The sequence below is a fragment of the Miscanthus floridulus genome, chromosome 11 (assembly GCF_019320115.1).
Source record: "Miscanthus floridulus cultivar M001 chromosome 11, ASM1932011v1, whole genome shotgun sequence".
Classification (NCBI taxonomy): domain Eukaryota; kingdom Viridiplantae; phylum Streptophyta; class Magnoliopsida; order Poales; family Poaceae; genus Miscanthus; species Miscanthus floridulus.
The window spans coordinates 67,708,661-67,726,826 of record NC_089590.1 but is presented as its reverse complement, the minus strand read 5'-3'; the positions used below and the strand labels follow the sequence as shown (position 1 = coordinate 67,726,826).

Here is an 18,166-nt window from a genome sequence, read left to right as displayed (position 1 = left end):
TTGTTAGTTTGGTCAGTGTGGCTCTTTAGTTAGCTTTTGAGAGCACACTCACTTAGTATAGTATCATAGCTATTGTGTGGATAGAAACTATATAAACTAGAATTGTGGTAGGTGGATTGCAATTTTAGTAGGCTAGCGCAACACTTACTTCACCTCATAATTGTCTAACCGGTTTGTCAAGTGTTGTTGTAGAAATTTTTAATAGGCTATTCACCCCCCCTAGCCATTAGGACCTTTCAACTATCACGTAATGTGATATATAGTGTATTGAGTGCAATGGGCTTAAGACCCACATGAAGTCTATCATGGTGGTAACCTATTCTATGTGATCAGAGATCCTGTGAAGTAGTATGGTGAAACAAGCCACGAATAAGATGTGAGGAACATCCCTTAATTAAACCCATGTCAGATGCACTTCTTTCCTTTTCTGTAAGGCAGGTTGGTTTTTGTCGGGGACCTAATACCGGGGGTACCCAATGAGGTGGAGCTAATAACCATCGAACGTTAACGCTTTCGGTCAGATAAGAACGCTACTACACTTCTTGTCCGAACGACGGAAGATTGGTTCCGCCTCGCCCGACCCCCAAGGGCTAGACTCCACCTCGCCCGATGGCTGAGGGCTGGCTCTGCCTCGCCTAATGTCTAAGGGTTGGCTCCACCTCGCTCGACAACTGAGGACTGGCTCCGCCTCGCCCGATGGCTGAGGACACGCTTTGCCTCGCCCGATGGCTATGGGCTGGCTCTGCCTCTCCCGACAACTGAGGGTAGGCTTCGCCTCGCCCAACGGCTAAGGGTTGGCTCCGTCTTACCCGACGACTGCGCCCTGCTCCTTCATAATGACGGGCACGAGGTAAGACAAGACATTCAAGTCAACCGCAGTACCGAGGACTATACCCTGCATGCCTACAGAAAAGTACCGTCAGGATACGATGGGACGGGCGCTTTAAGCCCTTCTAGGCATGGCAGAGCCCAAACAGTGTTGTAGGCACTGACTTTGATCTTATAGTGTTGTGGGTGCCGCCATCAGCCTTTGGGCGCGGATCCTAACATGAGCATACGACAACCAATATAATACAAGAGGGAACTCACGTCATCAACAGTAATAGGCGTATAGTCACTTCCCCGTCTACTCTCCGTAGAGTCATGGCTCGGCACCCTGACACACCGCACCGTTTGCCGGGGGAAGATGGGACGTGACCACTCGCTGAAACAAAGCCAGAGCCCGGCCCTATGAGGATCAGCAAACATGCCATCCCTGGCACGGTTTGCCATGCGAACAGAGCAGGCTTAAGAGAAAAGAAAGACCCGGCTCCTTCGAAGGACCTTCTCAACCTCTAGTTTTTTTTCTCTTTCTCCCATCTGTAATCTCTGCTCCCCTTGGTCTATAAAAAGGAGGGCAGGGCACCCCACTAGAGAGACAGATCGATTCCACACATAAGACACAGCCAAGCCACAACCGAGCTCTTGGTATCCTTTCATTTTTTCCATCAGAAACTTGGGACCCATCCCTCTCTCGACCGTTTGTACCCCTACTATGAATTTTTTCGGTACTAATAACATGAGCAGCGACAAACTAGACGTAGGGACATTCTGCCCGAACCAGTATAAACCTTATGTCCTTTAGTATACCATCCGAGCTTAACGCGCAACAAATATAAATTTACTAGTTGGTGTTTGTTCAAAACACCGTCAATTTTATACCTTAATGTGTTTCAGAATGGCTTGTTGAAGCAAATATGTTGTCCTACAGAACATCTTTTGAGAAACACGCCTATATGAGTTCGACTGCTTGTCACAGTCTATGAGATTTGGGTGATCTCTAGATAGTCATAAATGGGCTAGGAGTATGACTTATATGCTCCAACCAGAGGGGATGTTTTTTGCAGCCTAGTATCAGTAAAGGGCATAATCCATTGTATAGTTGTGAGTAAACATAATTTTTGCTCTAGGTGAAAGTTTAACTTAACAGTCTCCATCGAAACACTGGTATATCAAACGACAGAGAAAACTAAAAACATTTCTTATGTGCCCTAGAATTTGATGGGGATTATTGAATATTATATGGGTTTAGACCCATATTTTATTTAATAAATCAATTAATTTTAGGTCCATATTAAATGTTGTGGTACAATATGGTTTTAGTCCTGTATGGGATTTTGACTGAGCCGAGCCGAGCGATGCGATGTGTGTCGTGCACGAGCATGGGTGTGGTTTGTTTTTTGCCACTTGGGCTGGCTAAGGAAGAGGAAGGGGTACAGACGCTAATATGGAGGAGTTACTTACAGGTCCGCTACCATCCACTACAGTGTGACTACTCGTAATCACTTCGACTCTTCGTCTCCCTGACCTCTCTAGCATTACCTTCCCTCCCATCTCCCTGTTTCCTCACGCGCCATACCACTCCTTCCTCCGGTCGAGTTGCATTCGAGTACTCCACGTCCCATCCTCTGTGCGCACAGAGCTTTGGGAGAGCAGGCCTCCGGAATCGGCGTTCGCATCGGGACACCTGCTCGAGTGTATGCGGGCGATTAGGTTTTTGGGAAGCGTCTCCACGACTGCTCGCCGTCTTCATCGAAACGTCTTCATCTCCTTCCTGATGGTACTCTTTCTTCCTCGGATCGGCTTCGTCTACTTTCCAGTGGACGTTCGAGGGACGACACTGTGTACATCTTCTTGCACCGACTATGGTCCACGACTTCGAGCAACTAACCATGAGTGGGTCTGAAGCCACCGGTGCATTGAGCAGGGGTCCCTCTGCAGGGTACATCCCTATTCTTAAATTGATTAAGTTCAATCTCTTTTCCGCTATGATCAGTGTGATGTTCATCAATATATTTGCTGCTAATCTGAGTAGTAGTAAAATCGCACACGTGCACATATTTGTCATCACAAATTTGTTATTATTTTTCTGGATTAATTTTAACATGAAATTGCCTAAATTCCGAACAGATACTTCATCCACATTAATTAATTCCACACGAGCTAATTAGACTCAAATATCGCAACTAATATGCATGCATGCATATGTTTCCTTAATTATGTGAGTCCATATATATAATTATTTTGGGTGGTTATCGAAGAAATAGTCCGTTTAAGAAGAAACACCTCTAAAGATATTCATATTGCTACTTGTCAATAGTCTTAAAAGTTGTCTCATGTAATATCATATATGGTTTTATTTATGATGTGAGAGAGAGAGACGAGGGAAAGAGGTTGTTTCGCGAAGCAACCACGTCATGAGAAAAAAATAGAACTATTAAGACAACTATTTTAGCATTGTAGGATTTAATGATGCTGTGCATAAAATTTTCTTTGTTAATTGTAAAAATTAAGAGGAATTGAATTGCTTTAAGACAACTTAAAAAGGCAACCCATTTTATGTACTGGTTGTTCAATGGTACCGTGATTACGTGCCACTTGTGTAAGACCATCTATAAAAGCACCTGCATCGTATAGTGATCCCAATTTTTTTTTTATTTTTGAAACTAAGGGCTCGTTTAGTTGGCGATTTTTTTGGCGAAATGGTACTGTAGCACTTTCGTTGTTATTTGACAATTAGTGTCTAATCATAGTCTAATTAGGCTTAAAAGATTCATCTCGTGAATTTCGTCTGAACTGTGTAATTAGTTTTATTTTTTATTTATATTTAATGCTTTATGTATGTGTCCAAAGATTCGATGTGACGAAAAATCTTGAAAATTTTTGGGAACTAAACACTAACTAAACACCTCGTGTAGGTGTTGTTTGAATGAAAACGGTCCAGTGTATAGTGCAATGTGCAAAACTAATTCTTCACTCCTTTCCAATAAAAAATAATGTTTCTCTTTCTTTTCATAGTACTCTATGGCTCGTTCGTTTCGTTGAAAAAGTAAGATAAAATACTGTTCTAATTAATTTATTATAAAAAAATACTATTTCAACTAAAAAAAATAAATTAAAAAATATAAATTATAAGATAAACGAACAGTGCCTATATCCGAAAGAACGCAATTCTACCGAGATAAAGTTAGCGATGGAATCAAATAACACATTTACCCCTAGCCCTTGTTTAGGTGCCGATTCCGGACAACCAAAATTACTGTGATAATACTGTAGCGCACTGTAGCATTCGTTTGTATTTAGTAATAATTGTCGAATCGTTGACTAATTAGGCTCAAAACGTTCGTCTCACAAAGTACGACCAAACTGTACAATTAGTTTTTTTGATTTCGTCAACATTTAGTACTCTATGCATGTACTGCAAGTTTAATATGATGAAAAATTTTCTTTTTGCATAGTGGTAAAGTTTGAATTCGGTGGGAACTAAACGCCCCCTGCTTCTTTTGACTCTGACACACACTATACACGAGGATCGAGGCATTCACTTGAATTCGACAAAGTTCTCCACTGCCACACCAGCTCGAGCAAGGAGAGCTTGTGGACATGAGCGAGTGTATGTGCGCGTGGTATATAGTGGGATCCATTCTACGTAGCTTGTTACGGAATTAAAAATGTGTTCTTTGTTGGATGTTAGAGTCTAAAGTTGCATTATATATCGGAATGGGGGAGTATGACACAGGAGAACAAGCAAATAGTAAAAATGTAGGGTTTTTTTTAAAACTCTTTTCACAATTACACCCAGTGCAAACTCTAGCACTTATTGATAGCGTTTGCTAACAAGCACCACCCCAGCAACGTGTGACACCATTTCTAATTATCCTCTTTGCTAGCAACACCAATGTACTTACCCTAATAGGTAAGTTATTAAGATCAATTTCCCTCTATGGTAGTGTTTGGTTCAGCTCCGTAAGTGGTAAGGTAAATAGGATCAGATTGCAGGGCTAATGCTTACACTGTAATGGAAAAGTGGAGATTGTTTGTTTACTCGCTGCAGTGGTTTCAATTGTCATCCATGTGTTTGGTTTGGAACAATATAATAGAAGACTCGGAGCCTAAACTTGCCACGCTTGGAGAGGCTTTGCCTGACGAACGACGAAGGTGTGCGTGGCTCATGACAGAATCCCTCGCAGCCGAGGAGGACCAGAATGGGAAGCCGAGACAAAGCATTGGGGCTAGAAACTGGCGCTGATGGCCCCAAATCGTAGAGAAGATGAAGAGGAGGGAGAGGCTCACTGAAACCATGGATTCGATTGGGATAAGGATATTAATGGAGGTGCACACACATCTGGGCCAAGGAGGACGTCGTGGCAGGGTCGGCGGCGAAGCGACGAAGACGCATGGGAGACATGACGGCACATGCACGCGGGCGGTTCGGGTGGGGATTTTTCTTGCGATTGTGCGAGGGGATCGGATACCGCTGGAAGACGAGCGGTATTGCCGTTGTACTGGCCGCATCCGTTAACGTCGTGATCTGTTACAAACATGCGGAACCAAACAGGAAGCAGTGGGATCAGTTTGCGTCGTGAACCGATGACGAGCCTAAAAGCCCCGACCAAACAACACCTATAATCTATGCTAATATGCCTAAAAAATCCTAGAACTTTAAGTTTTTTAATGTAAAGAATACTCCTTCCGTCCACAAGTCTCCATCATTTAAGCAAAAAAAATTCAAAGAGTCTCCATCATATTAGATGGGGACCACGGGTTTGGCTTCACATACACGCTGCGTATTTAGTGCTCGTTGGCTACTCCTTGTCTATATTTATTGCTCCTTGGTTGCTCATTGACTGCGACTCCTTGGCTGCTCCTTGCCTTAAATGCAAATTAGCGTTGTTTATTACTCGTTGGTCATTGCGCTGAAGGTTAATACGATGGAGACTTATGGACGGAGAGAGTAATAGTTTCACTCAGGCCAGTCTCAACGTAGGTTTCACCAGTGTTTCATAGTCATTTAACGAGGTTCCACGTAGACAAACTGGTTGAGGTGGCAACGTAATCAGCCTGTTCGTTTAGCTGTGGCTTGTCATAAACGATCGTAAATTTCTAGCCGAAATAGTATTTTTCTCTCACACAAACCAGTTAATAGTACTTCTTCACGAACCAGCAATGATACGAACCAGCCAACCGAAGATGTAGAATAATGATAAAGAGACTGAACTCGTTTCATGGAGATGAAACGACACCTCTCGGTTTCCAACGTCTTGGAAACAGGACGACACCGCCAGTGAGGCCGGCGAGTTTCATCCGATGCGGTTGTGGAGATCCCGTGCGCCGGCTCAATGAAATCCGCTTCTGCCGCACTGAGGCCCTCTTCGCGCCAATCTTGTGGGCATCTCCTGCGTTTCTTCGATTCGATCTTCTATTTCCCCTCCATATTTAGTCAAATAACCGTGTGTTCTTGTTCGTTCCAATAGATTCAGACTCCTCGGCAGTAGGGGCTGCCCAAGTCGCAAGTGCGATGGCGTCCTGAGAGAAAAAAGAAACGAGCGGTGGCAAGTGAACCTTCTGCCTCTGATTTCTTTGCGCTGCAAATCAGGTTTCTGACTTTATTCTCGGGAACCCGAGTGTTCTTGTTCGTTCATATAGATTCAGACTTTTAGAGGGGGTTGTAGAATGAGTGTTTGACTCGGTTTTACATGGGTTCGACTCTTGCTTTTACATGGGTTTACTGGGGAGGATTTGTGGTTTGAGGAAGGGTGCATCCTGGGTGGAAGTTCTGCTGAGCGGCAAGAGTGCCCACAAGCTGTTTGCGAAATTGCTCCAAAGGTGTTCGTAGGTTATGAGCTATACCAAAAAAGACGGAGTGTGCGTGGGCTATATCATATGAATGTTAAAGTAACTGATATATTTTTGTTTATAAAGTTTATTTATCTACGTAAAATTTCAAATACGAGAGATGACAACATATGGTAACCTTTGTTTATTTGCTCATGTGACCATATTCTAATAACGTGCTAATACTCAGAAAATATCAAATGGCCACGTAGTTCACATTGCACATTTGATCATAACACCATAAACAATTAAATGCTGTAGCTAGCCTATGAAACCGTGATATGAAATTATGCATTGAGAGCAATTACAATAACAGACTGTAAGTCGACTAAATGCTGAGGTGGGGGAGAGAGGGGAGGAGAGAGAGGAGAAGTGGGCTGTAAGCTTACAGCCGGCTTGGACACAAGAACCAAAAAAGTCTGTGAAAGAGACAAGTGGGCCATGTATTAACTGTAAAGAGCTAACTACTATATGAGTGGACTGAGAGAAGGTGAACCTTATAGTCAGCAAGCCAGCTGTATTATTAGCCTTGCTCTGAGGAATGTTGTTTCATTCATATGTAGAGCTAATGTAGTCATCTTGAAAACAGTGATACGAAACACTCCACTAAGACTGACTTCGTAGTATTGACTAGACTCGTGCCAAAAAAAAATGACTAGACTTGTTTGGGTCCATCTTGTTAACCCTTGCTTTTCTAGAAACTGTCACTCACTTGTCGTGGAGCAACGACTTTTGGAAACACCCAACTTAATAATCCTCGCATAATGGCTAAGCCGTCATGATGAAATGATAATTGATAATAACCATATAAGTAGACAAGTATAGTCAGTCTGTTCGCTTGCTGGTTTCAGTCAGTCCAAACCAGTCAGTCAATAGTATTTTCCTCTCATAATAAATCAGCACCAGTCAGTCCAAACCAGTGCAGAAACCAACTAACGAACAGGCCGAGTAACGGCAGGGGGCGTGGGTTAGTAGATTCAACTTGTACTCCACCCTATAAAAAATACAATTCTTACATTTTAAGAATAAATCATCATAGGACAATAAAAATGACGCATGTGGCCCCCTGTTACTTTCATTCCATCCTTATCTTCTGGTTGGACCAAGGTAAATGAATACATCCATAAAGTCTCTATTTTATTGTCATCATACATCTATCTTGCACTTCTTTCTATGATATATATCAGCCTGTTTGTTTGTTGGTTTCAGCTAGCCTAAACCAGCCAGCCAACAATGTTTTTCTCTCACAACAAACAAGCATCAACCCAAACCAGCCCAGAAACCGATCAACGAACAGGCCCGTAACTAGAGTCGGAGACCCCACAAACTATTTCTAAACTAGAGTTGTAATTTTTTTACGGGGCTGTCGAATCGGCAGATGATGTGGAGCTGTTGATAGAAGGGCCCACGTGTCAGAATTAATTAATGGTAGCTTTTTTCTCTGCCACAGGTATCACAGATTGGTAGTTGGAATAAAAAAATACAGCATGCATGCACTTGGCTAGCTCCGCGCTAGCGGCGAACAAATCCCAGCAATTTGCTTTTTTGTCCACGTCAGTCCGAGCCTCCTCCCAAGGCTAGTCAGCTGGCAATTTGGACCCCTGTTGGGACGCCCTAAGTACTTTGTGCTAGAGTTGTTGCAGGCCACATATCACCCCGGAATTACGTGCCTAGAAGCAAACCCAAAGGGTGGTATGTCCTATACATGGCGAAGTATACTTCGAGGCATAGAGCTAGTAGAAAGTGATGATTTGGCGAGTGGGTGATGGCCAAAATCTCAACATTTGCAGGGTGCTCGGCTGGTACAGTCTTTTAATTTGTTTGAGTTTATTCTCTCACGAAACACTATTTAATCACCCAAATCCAACCAAAATCTACTGTTCATCGTACCAGCCGAACATGGTCCCATCTAAGGTTTGCCAAGGGAGTGGACGAGAAGGCCGATCACTCCACGCGGCAATAACCTGCAAACTGCTGTGGACGACTTGATTGACCCCGAGTGATTGGGACCGGGAGGGAGGAAGAGGCCAAGCTGATCTTGGCCTTGCAGTTAATGAAGGAAGGCAAAATTGGCTAGCCTGGCATTTTGATTCGAAAGGAGCTTCTCATATTTGGATGACTAAAAAAATAAGGGACCGGTGTAGAATATAAATGACGGGCTAAAAAACAGAGGGGGTGCAACTCAAAATTTAGATTCTTGTTGCGTCTCTGCTCTTTCTTGAGAAGTGATCACATTATTGTTTTAGGTCGTTTGCTCTACCTTGGAGTGGAGCAACTCAAAATTTTGATCCAATCTGCGCAAATACGAAAAAAAATATTATGCAATCACAATTAATGGCAACATGCATGCACAGGCAGGTGTGCGTCCCTAGCACACACACTATCACGAACCCTGATCAAATCGACTAACAAATCAAAATACAGTAGCACAAATCGAGTTTCTAAAACACTCTAGATTATTTCGGATTACATGAGATGGTAGTTAGGTGGAGAAAAAGGAGATAGAGAGTCAGAGACTCGCCGCAAGTAGAGCTTGCTGCTGGTTTTGTGGTTTGTTTTCTGACTCTGCATGCATTTTTTTTACCGCGCATTATTACAGACGGAGCCATAGCCTTACATGCGGAGCCAGTTTTTGTTGCTCTGGCTCCAAGCACCAAAATGGTTCCGGCTCTAGACACAGGAGGGCAAGAGCGCTCCTCTACGTGATGTAATTCCAGTCTTATTAATATATCTCACTTGTTCTTCAGGTGATAAAGACATATGAATATGGGTTCCATCAAGTGCACCAATGCAATCCTTAAAATGTGGATATGCTCTCTTGTCATTCCTAATCCTGTTGTGCACATTGCGAAAATTAGGATCTGTTGGTCTCAAGAAATCTTGTGCCATGGCAACCACACAATCTAGAACTTCATGAAATTTTCTACTAATGGTTTCACCTGAGTGTTTGAACTTATTTTGTCCTCTTCTATTTGACTCACACCCACCACATGTGAATAGGAAAATGACCAACATTTCATATATATTCATGTGTTTCGATGGTTTTAATCCGTACCTCTCAACCAACACATCATGAAGATCATGAAAATAACCTCATTCATCCGAAGCATTCGATGACACTCCCTGGAGTGTTTACCGTCTCCATCAGCCATCCCATTCCACTTTGTTGTGAAAACATGAACCTCGGCAGTGCCTTGTTCATATACAAGTCATGATAACTTTGTGCTAATTTTGCACTGCTCTCAACCATTTTTTTTTAATTCCCCATCACTAGAATCATCAGACTCACTTGAAGACATCTGTGAACATTGACATAAATGAAATGTAAGATACAACTGCCATACATAAATGAACTGCAAGAAAATAAAATGTAGCATACATGCGACAAAAAAATGTAGCATACATAAATGACATCACTCTCACTACCATTTCTACTTTTCATATTTATCGTTGTACTTCCTCCTAAGCCAACTGAACCTAATCTCATTAGTAGGCAAGGTCATGAACATCTCCCTTTGCTCCTTCTTCACAAACAGTTCAGAAGCAATGTAATGTTCATTGCTATCATAGCCGGCCCCACAAGCAATCACAACCTCCATCACTTCATCAATAGAGTATTTTCTATGTCTCTTCGAAACATATTCATTGGCTGAACTTGCCATACTTGTTACTGCTTCTTGAATTAGGAGTGCATTTCCAGACTTCACCTTCTTGCCACTTCTTTCAACAGGCCTAGCCAATCTCGTGCCACTTGCAGGTGGAGGAGAAATATCAATATCCTCCTCTTGTGTTTCAGGAATGGAATCATCATCTTGTGACTCAAAATTGGTTGCCTCATCTTATGTCTCATCAACATTTTTGGTTGCTTCAACATTCACAACATGAGGAGACCAATGATCAATACCAATAGTAGTGATGTCAGCAAAACACTTGGCTAAGTCATCTTCATTCTCAAGGCACTTCTTTTTGAACTTTCCACAGCCTGGAATGTCCTGAAATAAGCAAAACAACACATATTATTATAAGTATTACCAACAGATTTGACATATGGAAAACAAATATAGCAAAAAATTTGAACCAACTTACAAATCTAGCTTTTTTCCACCATTCATCATCCATAGCAATAGTCTTCTTTATAGGATCCCAACCAGTCCCTGTTTGCCTCAACATTAGTTTCTTCCATGCCTTGAAATCTTCCTTCATCTTGTCGCATTTATTTTTGATCTGAACCTTGGTAGCCACAATTCCAGTATTTTCTTTGAACCCTTTCTCAACCTCAGTATAACCAAGTGCATTCAAGTGTGTGTTTGGCCGATTTCCTTTTCCAACTTGTTCGACAAACAACATACCCAGCACTCGAGTGTTCTCCGAGTTTGAATCAATTTCAGGCATCTATCGAACTCACAAATTTCATATTAGAAGGCAAGTTACCTAATTTCTGTTACCCAATGTATACAAATTTCATATATGAGGTTCTCATTATACTGAGCAATTTCAACTAGAATATACTGAACCACCAACATGCTAATGCATCGATCTATCTAATGAATCGATCTATCCAACAGGCTATTTTCAGCAATCTAGAACTACAATAGGTTCTCATTATGCATCGATCTATCCAACAGGCTAATTTCAGCAAACAAGACTCTAATGTTACAGAAGCTAGTGCACACTTCAGTTGCTACAATAATGCATCGATCCATAACATAGCATGCAACCCAATTCCAGCAGCATTGAATGACGGCCAAAAGGCACCATACATGTAATTGCAGAGCATGTAACGGTGGCCGATAGCAAAAACAAAGCAGGCACCATACCTTGTGAACGGCGGCGGGGGATCTCCGAACGCCTATTGGCGGGCCTCTGCGGCCGTCGGTGGGGGATTGGGGGGTTGCGGCCGGCGTCGGGGCTTCTGCGGCAGGCGGCGGGCCTCGTGCAGACGTGGCGGGAGGCGGAGCTAGGCGGACGGGCGGGGCGAGGAGACTAGCGGCGGGCCTAGGGCGGTCGGCGGTGGGGGGTGGACGGCGGCCGCCGGTCTGCCTGGCGGCGGCGGAAACCCTAACGGTGGCGGTCTCGTGAGAAGAGTCGGGACGGAGGGAGGCGCAGGATGGGGAAAATGGGATGCGCGCGGGAGACTCGGAGAATAGAAGTGAAACGTTTTTTTGTGTAACCAGTGGCATTGGTGAGTAATTACCCACCAACTACATGAGAAGGTTCAAAAGAGAGGGTTCTGGAGCAGCAAAAAAGGTGCTCCAAAACTCTACCTCTATTTACACTATAGCTCTATGGAGTTAACAGCTCCATCGAGTTTTGGAGTTGGGTGTTTGACCAAATTTTTTGATGAAGTTGCTGGAGTTTAGAAGTAAAGCCATGACTGCATCCACTCTGGTCCCGAAGCTGCACGCGGAACCATTGTGGGAGCCACACCAAACTGACCTCTAGTACACAGTGCAATATCCCTCTTGTTGAACGGCCATTGTGCAGCCCATGACATGCAGCCCATGCGTAGGCCCATGACATGCACACAGGACACCTAGATGATCTCTCCACGACAACCTATATCTCTGGTGCCAGAAGTGCGATGCTATAGTGCTGGAATAGTTGTCAGGGAGAATGGTGTTTTTACCCCTGTTCAATAAGCTTGTGATTTTACTCTTTTTTTTTCAACTTTATGTTTTTACCTTTATTATTTTGAACTGAATGATTTATTTGCCCTTGCTTTTAACGCCCGTCAGATGAACATGGATTAAACGAATTAAAAAAAATTATAAATCAGAAAAACAAAGGCCAAATGACCATAGTGCTCCCTATCCTTGTCTCATCGTCCCAAACGCATAGGGCGTTGTCGCTCACGTCGGCTTGGGCGCGGCTTTTCCAGCGGCGGCGGCGGCTGCAGAAGCACCAGGGAGGGGAGGCCACGACTCTAGGTTCGGGCGTAGGGAGGGGATGCTTCCAAGATCCCCGCCACGTCGCCGCGCGCCACCGTGGCGCCCGTGCCGCCGGTCATGCCAAGGGAGCTCGCGCGGACCAGGTTCGCCGACGCCGCGGCCGCGGCCGCGCCGGAGAGCCCCAAGCACGAGGCGGCCGCCGTGACGGTGCAGAAGGTGTACAAGAGCTTCCGCACGCGCCGCCGCCTCGCCGACTGCGCCGTCGTCGTCGAGCAGATCTGGTGCGTGCGCCGCCCTTCCTACACATAATACTTCTTCTGCCTCTTCTTCCAGAATCCGCGTCCGCATTGCGCCGCGTTCGTGTGCTTGCTAGACGCTGACCCGTGCGTCTCGATCGATGCGATTCCTGCAGGTGGGAGCTGCTGGACTTCGCGCTGCTCAGGAGGAGCTCCGTCTCCTTCTTTGACATCGAGAGGCAGGAATCGGCGGTGTCCAAGTGGGCGAGGGCAAGAACCAGAGCTGCCAAGGTTCGGTTCGCATCATCTCTAGCCTGTCCAAAAGCTGTCTTCTCTCAGCATTCCCAGTTCTTCCGATATGAGATTATTACTAACGGCATTCGCAAATCACACCAAATTCAGGTTGGCAAAGGGTTGTCCAAGGATGAGAAGGCCCAGAAACTTGCTCTGCAGCACTGGCTCGAAGCTGTGAGTATTTAGATATATTGCTGTCAGTTAGGCGCCATGTGAAGCACTGAAACTCTGAAATTTGACGAACAGATTGACCCGCGCCACCGGTACGGTCATAACCTTCACTATTACTACGACTGCTGGCTGAGGTGCGAGAGCAAGGAGCCATTCTTCTACTGGTTAGTGTCCTTATCTGAACTGAACATGACATTTTTATCTTCTTCTAGATATTTCATCAGCTATTGAAAATCTGACTTTCTTGTGCTTGCCTTGTTCAGGCTGGACGTTGGAGAAGGCAAGGAAATCAATCTCGAGCGGTGTCCTCGGTTGAAGCTTCTGAGCCAGTGCATCAAGTACCTTGGTCCGGTAAGCCTACATAAATTATTTGGAGATGGTATCTCGAGAGACTGCCTGCTGAAAAAAAATCAGAAAATAATGATCCAAGCTGTATTTGTGCAGAAAGAAAGACGAGAGTATGAGATTGTGATTGAGGATGGCAAGTTTATGTTCAAGAAGAGCAGGCAAATCCTCGACACATCCGGTGGACCAAGAGATGCCAAGTGGATCTTTGTTCTAAGCACATCCAAGAATCTGTATGTTGGACAGGTAATTTTCAGCCGCCTTGGTGCTGCCAATAACACAAAGTAGCTTCTTGGATCACCATCTCATCATGTAACTAAGACTGTCCATGAATCCCAATTGCAGAAGAAAAAGGGCACTCTTCAGAGATGTGCCATGCTTCAAAATTTTTGCCTGTTGTATTCAGCATTCTAAACTGTTCCGACGTCAATGCCGCAGATGAGCCCAGATGAAGACGACGAGGAGTTCTGGAGCAGGCTCGGAAGCATCCCCTCCGACTGCTGCGCCGCTGCTGACAAACCTGAACAAGATCAACAGGCCGCAGCTCAAGAAACCAACCCTTGCCAGGCACCTCAAGAAGCCACTGAATCGACCACACCTGACGAAGTCTCCCAGCAGGAAGAAACAAGCAAGAGTCTCAGTCCCACTGCAAGTGTCACGAGGAAAGATTCAACCGAGGACGCCGAGACCTCAACGTCCGGCCACTGTGCCCTGTCCGAAGATAGTCAAGAGGAGAACAACGCCGCCGCCGCCGCCGACAATACGGCCGTGCCGAGGGAGAAGATCCTGCAGAGGATCAGCTCGAAGAAGGAGACCAAGTCGTACTAGCTGGGGAAGCAGGTGTCCTTCAAGTGGACCACGGGCGCGGGGCCCCGGATAGTGTGCGTCCGGGACTACCCGTCGGAGCTCCAGCTCCGGGCGCTGGAGCAGGTGCACCTGTCAGGTGGGAGAGAATTTGTTGAAGTGAAGGATGATGGATAAGTCTCATGTGTGGCTGGTCTTTGTGGGGCTATGATGCTCACATGGTCATGGTCCTTGTGGCTGTTTTTCTGTTTTTAGGACAACATCTTAGACTAGAGGACAGCATCTTAGAGGACAACATCTTAGACTAGAGGACAGCATCTTAGCTAGGACAGCATATTAGCATCTTAGACTAGCATCTTAGACTAGCATTTTGGCATATGCTTGGCTGGCTAGCAGCCTATAAATATGTAACCCCAACCCCTCAGGTTGGTATGGCATTTGTGTGAGCTTGTGTGAAAAATAGACAAGAAAATTGCCCCAACTCCTAGTGTCATCCTCTCTCGATGAGAGTAAGAATTCTCCTACTACAAGAGTGAGAATTCAGCGACTAACAACTGGTATCAGAGCTATATTATCCTGTAGCCTGAGCATCTCTTGCTCATCTTCTCTCTCAGCCCCACAACAGCCCCAGCTGTTGGCAGCAGCAGCTCCTCCGGCCGCTCCTGTTCACTCCTCTCCTAGCTCGTCTGAAGCAGCCCTCTCCCCACGCAGCAGCCCCCCGGTAGCGCGTCATGTCCGCAGGGCAGTCTCAGTGCTCGGTCTCCTCGAGCACGCGGCGTTGGCAGGAGGCCAAACTTGCCGCGGCAGAGGAACGCGAGCGAGCGGCGGCAGAGACCGCTGCGGCGGCGGCAAGGGCGTCGAGGCTGGCAGTGGCAGAGCTGGCAGCAGCCAGAGCGGAGGCGGAGGCAGCGGCGGCGACGAATGCAGCTCGTGCGGCGGCAGCGGAGGTCGAGGCTCTGCGCGGCAGCATCGGCAGCTCCATTTCCGCTGACGACACCGTCGATGCGGACCTCGAGCTGCTAGGGAGGGAGGCAGCGCGAGCGCGGGCGGCGCTATGGGCAGCCGCGCACGTCCACGAGCGTGGCGGTAGCCCAGACAGGCGCGGACGCGCCGGCGGCGCTCCTGGAGGAGGCGCGCACGGCGGTGGCGCTCCTGGGGCAAGCCGCGCACGCCCACGAGCACGGCGGCAGCCCAGACAGGCACGGACGCGCCGGTGGCGCTCCTGGAGGAGGCGCACACGGCGGCGGCGCTCCTGGAGGAGGCACGCACGGCAACAGTGGCGGACGGGTCGATGGAGAGCGCGACCTTCACAGGCAGCGTGGCTCTCTCTCCCCGGATCGGTAACCAGACGGGTCGATGGAGAGCGCGGCCTTCACAGGCAGCGTGGCTCTCTCTCCCCGGATCGGTACCATGGTTACCACGGGCTCCAGGCTGTTGTCAGGGACGTCGGTCCCGGCGGTGGGTGGCCTACCCTCACCAAGACCAACTACGTCGAGTGGGCTGCGGTGATGAGGGTAAAGCTCTAGGTGCGGCACATGTGGGAGACAGTCCGGTATGGCGACATCGACTACGACCTAGATCGATGGGCGCTGGATGCTCTCATCGTTGCAGTCCCACCCGAGATGTAGTTCTCGCTTACTAGCAAGCGGACTGCCAAGGAGGCTTGGGACGCCATCGCTGCGGCACGCATCGGCAGCGACCGCGCCCGCAAGTCCACACTGCAGGCACTTCGCAAGGAGTGGGAGAACCTGGCCTTCAAGCCAGGTGAGGACGTTGATGACTTTGCTCTCCGTCTCAACACTCTGTTGCAGAAGATGGTGCAGTTCGGCGATGACACTTACGGCGAGGAGAGAGCTGTCAAAAAGCTCTTCCGCTGCGTCCCCGAGAAGTACAAGCAGATGGCTCGCTCGATCGAGTCTCTGCTGGATCTCTCCACGATGTCGATCGAGGAGGCGATAGGTCGCCTCAAGGTCGTCGACAGCGATGAGCCACAGTCCCTCTCGGGGCCCATCACCACTGGCGGGAAGCTTCTCCTCACTTGGGAGCAGTGGCTTGCCAGCCAAGGTGACCGGAGGAAGGGGGAGCCTTCTTCCGCGACAGGCGGCCGCAAGCGTGGCAAGCCACGCAAGGCGCGCAGAGACGCCCAGGCCGGGGCGCGAGGACGTGCCGAGGGTGATGCCCACGGAGGCGCCCAGGGCGGCGCCGCCGACAGGCACAAGCCAGCACGAGACGACGCCTGCCGCAACTGCGGCCAGCTTGGCCATTGGGCCAAGGACCGTCGACAGCCACGACGCGGCCAGGCCCACGTCGCATAGGCGGAGGAGGAGCCGGCTCTGTTCATGGCACATGCCAGCATCGAGCTACCTCCAGCGGCACCGGCCGCAGCGGCTCTCCTCCACCTTGACGAGCCAAAAGCACACGCCCTCCTCGGCGACAGCTCCGGCAACGACAAGACTGACGGGTGGTGCCTCGACACCGGCGCCACCCATCACATGACCGGTCGACGGGAGTTCTTCACCGAGCTTGACTCTAGCGTCCGAGGCTCCATCAAGTTTGGGGATGCCTCCGGCGTGGAGATCAAGGGCGTCGGCTCCATCATCTTCACCGCCGTGTCTGGTGAGCACAGGCTGCTCACCGGAGTCTACTACATCCCCGCGTTGAGGAACTCCATCATCAGCTTGGGACAGCTGGATGAGAACGGTTCGCGCGTGGTGGTTAAGGACGGAGTCATAAGGATTTGGGATCGTCGTCGTCGCCTTCTTGCCAAGGTATCCAGAAGTGCAAATCGACTCTACGTCCTTAACGTGCAGGTGGCACAACCCCTCTGTCTCGCTGCTCGTCGGGACGACGAGGCGTGGCAATGGCATGAGCGTTTCGGGCACCTTCACTTTGAGGCCCTGAAGCGGCTCAGTGCCACGGAGATGGTGCGAGCCTGTCGTGCCTCGACCATGTGGAGCAGCTCTGCGACGTCTGCGTGTTGACGAAGCAGAGGCGACTCCCTTTTCCCCAGCGGGCGAGCTTTCGAGCCAAGGAGAGGCTCGAGCTCGTGCACGGGGACTTGTGTGGCCCGGTGACACCGACCACACCGGGAGGACGACGCTACTTCCTGCTGCTCGTCGACGACCTCTCCCGCTACATGTGGGTGATGGTCCTCGGCAGCAAGGGAGAGGCTGCGGACGCCATCAGACGCGCGCAGGCTGCTGCGGAGGCGGAGTGCAGCCGCAAGCTGCGCGTGCTGCGCACCGACAACGGCGGTGAATTCACGGTGGCTGAATTCGCGTCGTACTGCGCTGACGAGGGCATTCAGCGCCACTACTCCGCGCCGTACAGCCCGCAGTAGAACGGCGTCGTCGAGCGGCGCAACCAGACGGTTGTGGGGATGGCTCGGGCCCTCCTCAAGCAGAGGGGGATGCCCGCTGTCTTCTGGGGAGAGGCGGTGGTGACGGCCGTCTACATCCTCAACCGCTCGCCTACCAAGGCGCTCGACGGCAGGACGTTGTACGAGGCTTGGCATGGGCGCAAGCCGGCGGTCTCCCACTTGCGGGTCTTCGGCTGCCTCGCGTTCGCCAAGGAGCTTGGCCACATCAGCAAGCTCGACGACAGGAGCACTCCGGGAGTGTTCATCGGCTACGCAGAGGGCTCGAAGGCCTACCGCATCCTCGACCCGAAGACACAGCGTGTGCGCATGGCGCGCGACGTTGTGTTCGACGAAGGGCGAGGATGGGCGTGGGACAAGGCAGTGGACGACGGCTCGGCTTCGACGTACGACGACTT

The 18,166-nt window shown here is 48.4% G+C and overlaps 2 pseudogenes; one reads left to right on the top strand and one right to left on the bottom strand.

Annotated features, from left to right (window-relative positions):
* The first annotated feature begins 6,064 nt into the window (after positions 1 to 6,064).
* LOC136491118 (IQ domain-containing protein IQM2-like) lies at positions 6,065 to 15,747 on the top strand (annotated as a pseudogene).
* Positions 9,699 to 12,542, bottom strand: LOC136491119 (L10-interacting MYB domain-containing protein-like; annotated as a pseudogene).
* Positions 15,748 to 18,166: the final 2,419 nt, after the last annotated feature.